Genomic DNA, 6,000 nt, shown 5'->3' with positions numbered 1-6,000 from the left:
CATAGTCAATGAATGCTGACAGTCGCAGACACCTGTACAGACACGACAATAAAAGGGCGGACTCTTCCCCTAGAGCCATCCGTGCTGCTTCATCTAACAGCAGCTCACTCCTTTTTATTGCTGAGTATTACTGCTGTGGTAGTTTTTGGCTATCATTTTTCCTGTTGATGAACATTTGAGTGGATTACAGTTTGGGCCTATTACCAATAAATGGTGTGAAATTCTATGCAAGCTTTTTGAGGACATGGTTTTCATTTCTCTTTGCTCAATACCAGAAGAGGAGTGTCTAAGTCATAGATAAGTTTTTGTTTAACTCTGTCAGACACTGCCACCCTTCTTCCAAAGCTGACCGTCCTATCTTGCACTCCATGAGGACGAAGGGAAGCTCTATGTGCTCCACCCATTCTCAACCCACGTTTGATGTTTAAATTATTGCCCGTTCTAGTGGGTGTGAAGTGATATCTCATTGTGGTTTTTATTTGATTTTTCCTGATGACTGATGATGACAAGCAAGTGGTCATGTGCCTAGTAGCCATTTATATATCTTCTTTTCTGAAATATCCGCTCCAGTTTTTGCCCATTTTTAATTGGCTTGTTTGTCTTTTTCCTACTGATTCACTGAAGTTTCTTGCGTACTTTGGAGTCCTTTGTCAGTCACGTGTAGTGTAAATGTTTTCTTCCAGTCCATGGCTTATGTTTCATTTTCTTAAAGGTGTATTTTTATGAGCAAGAAATTGTTGATTTTGATAAAGTTCAGTTTATCCGATTTCACTTTGTGGTTATTGGGTTTTTGGGTTTTTAATTGTTGTTTTGTTTGGTTCTGTTGCATGTCTAGGGAAATTTTTGCCTACCTCAAGTTCAGAAAGATATTTTCCTGTGTTTTCTTCCAGAAGATTTAGAGTGTACAATCTTGTGTCTAGGTATAAAATCCATCTTGTGTTACATTTTTGTGTATAGAACGAGCTGGGGTTGAGGTTCGGGCTCTTTTCTCAGATGGGTGCCCACTGGTTGCAGCAGTATCTACTGAAAAGATTCTCTTTGCCCCGTAAATTTCCTTGGTGCTTTTTTGAAAAATAGCTTGACCATGTGTGTGGACCTAGTCTGTCCCACTGATCTGTTGTCTGTCCTAAGCCAACACTTCTCAGCCGTGACCCTCCCTGGAGGGCACATCTCCTCACTGCCTCCCTCCCAGCGTGAAAGCACATCCCTTGTCTTCGCTCCCAGGCACTGCTGACAAAACGCTCCTGTGTAACAGACTTTTACTCCAGACTGACTAACAGAGAGACGCTATTTCATAAAATAAGAAATGACTGAAATTTGCATTACAAGACACCACTGATCCTAAGGTACACGGTGCTGCACCACATGCTCTCCTCTCGGCTCTCCCGGGCCAGGGTCTCCAGGTCCAGGATCATCCCCTGCTCTGGAGACTCTGCTCCTTGCTCCTCTTTCTTAAATCTTTGGGGCCCAACTTTATTTTCAGGTGCACAGATCCAGGAAGGAAGCCAAAACCCAGCTTTCTGTCCAAGGCAGCACTTTCCACGTCACCCACTGTGTGGAGCAGTGTAACTTTGTCCAGACCTCCCCTCTCAGACTTGTCTCAGCCTTGCCTGCTTCACCAAAAGTCCTATTAACATTTTCTTAACTAAAACATAGTTTCTTCTCTGAGGTGAACTCTTCAGCTTTATGCTCCGCCCCTTGCCTTCACCTGATGTGGCTTATAACATCTCACGTTTTTTATTCTTTGTGTGTGTGTGGTATGCATATGTTCCATAACACAAAACCTACCATATTAACTATTTCTAAGTGTACAATTCTGTTGCATTAAGTATGTTTACACTGTTGTGCAACCATCTGCTATCCATCTCCAGAACTCTTTTCATTTCCCAACTGAAACTCTGTTTCCATTTTTAAAAACTCCCCATTCCCCTCCCCCGCTCTGTAAACCACCGTTTCCGTGTCTATGAATTTGACTACTCCGGGAACCTCATGAAAGAGTCATACAACAGTTATTCTTTTGTGACTGTCTTATTTCACTTAACATAATGTCTTCAAGATTTATCATTGTGTCAGAATTCCCTTCCTTTTTAAGGCTGAATAATATTCCATTGTGTGTGTGTCCTACATTGTTTGTTTATTCACTCATCCATTAGTGAACTTGTGAGTTGTTTCCACCTTTTGGATATTGTGAATAATGCTGCTGTGAATATGGATGTCAACATGACTTGATTATATCAAATACCTTCTGTTCAAGTTCTTGCTTCCACTTCTTTTGCCTATATACCCAAAAGTGGAATTGCTGGATCATATGGTAATTCTATGTTTAATTTTTTGAAGAATAACCATGCCATTTCCCACAGCAGCTACACCATTTTACCTTCCCACCAGTAATGCACAGAGTTTGAATTTCTGCACATCCTTGTCAACACTTGTATTTTTCTGTGTTTTGATAGTAGACATCCTGATGGTGTAAGGTGGTATCTCATTGTGGTTTTGAATTTCCCTAGAGACTAGTGATGTTGAGCATCTTTTCATGCGTTTATTGGTCATTTGTATATCTTCTTTGGAGAAATTTTTATTCAAATCTTTTGCCTATTTTTTAATCGTTTTTATTTTTTGGTTTGTTTTTGTTGTTGAGTTATAAGAGTTCTTTATACAGTCCAGCTATCAATCCCTTTTTAGAAAAATGACTTGCAAATATTTTCTCCCATTCTGTGGATTGCCTACTCCCTCTGTTGATCATGTCCTTTGGTGTACAAAGTTTTTAATTTTTGTGAAGTGCAATTTGTCTATTTTTTCTTTTGTTGCCTGTGCCTTTGGCGTCCAAGAAATCATTGTCAAATTCAGCATGATGAATCTTTCGCCTTCTGTTTTCTTCTAAGAATTTTATAGTTTTGGCTCTTATGTTTAAGTCTTTGATCCACTCTGAGCTAACTTTTTATATTGTGTAAGGTAGGGATCCGGCTTCCTTCTTTTGCATGTGTCTTCCCATCTGTCGAGAAGACTGTCCTTTCCCAGTTCGATGGTCTTGGGAGCCTGTGAACAGCTCATGCCTTAAACATAATAATTTCCCATCCTCCTGGGTTAATACATCACGGAAGTTTTAGATTTACTACTGCTGCTCATTTCCTTATTAACTAGTTATAACTGGGGACTTGAGGGCTGTCAGGTTGACTGTGGGGAGTCTAAGGGACAATATTATATTTATATATCTACGACTATATTTACATCCTCACTCCCTGTATTGTTGGGTTCTTCTGAATTTCTCTCATTATGTTGTATACTTTCATCAACTTCAGGGTCACATTCAAATTCCTGCCTTCAAACATTGACCCATTTTTCCAGTTTGCAAGTTCAACTTAAAGAGGTAAATGGAGAAAAAGGTAAATGTTTAGTCTTCAGTTATCAGGAAACTCCTTACAAAGAGCAGTGAGATTAGGCATAATCTTTTGTTCATAAACAGTGTTTGGTGGAATACAGCTGTGGCAAGAAGCTCAACTGTTAACATTTTATGTAATGTCAATTCATTCGACATGTAGCTACAGATTGTGTATTAGGAGCTGGGAAATGTTCTGAGGGTAGAGCAATGAAACAAAACAGGCAGAATCCTGTTTGCAGGGAGATTGTGTTCTAGTGGGGAGCCAACATGTAATAAAAGAAGAAAATCCCAGTCGTCTGCAAGAGGGTAAGCTAGTGCTTCAAAAGAACAGGCACTCAATTCTGGCCAGACTGCCAAGGATTTCAGTGTATGCTCATTTATTTCAGTGGACTGACCCTGAGACAAGCCCTTCTCTCCCCAGAGCATGCTCTTAGCACAGCTACCACTAAATTTACTAAAAACATAAAATATCCAATTTTATAATTGCTGCACACAAAATTTTCAACTCTCCAGGTCTTACTAGATAAAATGTGATTGAGCAACACGTAAAGGCAAGATTTTTGTGATTTTGCTTGCAATTTGTTTGGCAAAAGTTTTTAAGAGCTCAAAAATTCAAAACCTTTCCACCAAATCCTTAAGGAGAATTGGCATTTCAGGAAGATGCACCTACCTTGTAGCATATCCCCTGTGCATCAGTGCTTGCTCCCAGCCACCGACACAACAGTTTGAGAAGCATAAGTGTAGCGGGAAAATGATGGACTTTGGGGTCAGGGAGCCAGTGTATGAATTCCAGAGACGCTGCTTATTCTGTCTGTAAGGTGGGACAATGACACCTGCCTCCTGTGATTACTGTAGGAATTAAATGAGAAAGATGACGTGGGAAGAGAGTCTGGCACAGCATCTAGCACATCCTAAGTGCTCAGTACATATCACCCATCACTTTTGTATTGTTACTTAACAGTATTCACTGCCCTCCCTTTGTATAAACAATGGGCTAAGTCCTGGGAACACTGATGTCTCTACCAAGTGGGGCTCTCTGGGAAGATCTCTTTGGGAGACTCCGCAATTAAACACAGTGGCAGGAAAGCGGAAAGAGAAGTTTCATCTCTCCTGACACCTTTCCAAGTCGGTGTCGGAAAATGCTGTTCCACTCTTAACTCCACATTTTTTTCAGTCATCAACATGTTTCCATTCTCATCTTTATGCCCATCTTTTCCTTCTCCTTCCCCTTGTGTTGTCACAGATAACTCTGGATGCTCACTCAGCACATCGTGTGGTGGGACTAACTCAGCTGTGAGCACTGAAGTTCACAGCAGCCCCAGGGAGGACTCAGTTCACACTCGGCAGCAGCAGAAGGCAGAATCCCCACAAGACGTGAAAGAACCGACTCTGCTGGTCAGCAGGAGGCCAGAGGGTCTTCTGAGTAACCCTCCAGTCTGTTCTCTGCTGCTCAAGAACAAGGACGATGATTCAACTCCTAAACAGTCCCTCACAAGGGATCTTGGACTGCTTTCCACGTATGTGGTCATCGTCATGAGTCTCAGCTGCTTGATCTGATTCAACAATTAATTTTGTTTACAGATTTTTCTCTATATTCCTAAACATTGTTTTGGGGAAGAAAAAGCCTCTTCTTTAAGGTAACTTATTGTCATCTTCCTAGACTTAACTTGATTGCTGACTATGAATACAAAGGATTAGTTCTTTTGAAGAGAATGCTTCTTAATTATACACAGTAGAAATGTGATTACTCATGTTCCTTCATTAACCTGAATAGTTTGTGAGAAATAAAAAGTGTAAGAAAAAGGTCAACGTTGGAAGTTTTTATTTTAAAAGTAAAAGATGTTTCAGGAGTTGTCTCAGTATTGACCTCATAATTCTAGTGGGAGGGATTCAACCAACCCCATAACATTCAACTTCAATTATTAGAAACCAGAGCAGGCTGGACCGGGCCTTAGAGTCCTATTCCCTCAGCGCACTCTGGCAGTGAGCCCTCGGTCAGAGCAAGTCATTTGTTTCTGCTCTTCCTTTGAAACATGGAAATGATGGCTCATCTTCAGCTCACTTTACAGATTTGCTGTGGGGTCAAATCATATAATGCAGAGACTTCCCAAAGGAGTAAGAGAGAAGATTTAGGGAGACACGGGGTGCCTTATCTCCTGCTCTGATTTGGTTTTAGTTGTGCTATTTATTTAAAAATTAAAACATCATTAGGAGAGCTCATAATCGTGGCATTTGTCAAAGTGGGTCTCAGTTTTAAAAGTCTGAGAAACACTGAGAGGGAGTATGTGCTTTGTGTAAATGTTCTTATGCTAAAAGCATTGTAAGCGTTCTCTTAAAAGAATAAAACTGGTTTTTTTAATCAATAATCAAACAAATATTCAAATATATTATACTTTATTAACTAAGGCAGAGAAGCAGTCAAGTAAACTTTTTGAGATGTGGGTTGGACTCAAGAAGCTTTCTGGATTCCCTGAGTCAAACCGAGAGCTCCTTTGAGGTCCTCTGACCTGGATCGTAGGTTCAAATGTCCAGAATCATCTGTAATCTGGGAGGCTGGGATGGTCTGGGGTGAAGGGGTGATTACCCTTTGGGCTTATAAGAGTTAGGGTGGGAAGGGCTCG

This window comes from Equus asinus, chromosome 1 (genome assembly GCF_041296235.1).
Source record: "Equus asinus isolate D_3611 breed Donkey chromosome 1, EquAss-T2T_v2, whole genome shotgun sequence".
NCBI classification, from domain to species: domain Eukaryota; kingdom Metazoa; phylum Chordata; class Mammalia; order Perissodactyla; family Equidae; genus Equus; species Equus asinus.
The sequence above is the reverse complement of the archived record's forward strand: the minus strand, read 5'-3'. Positions refer to the sequence as shown.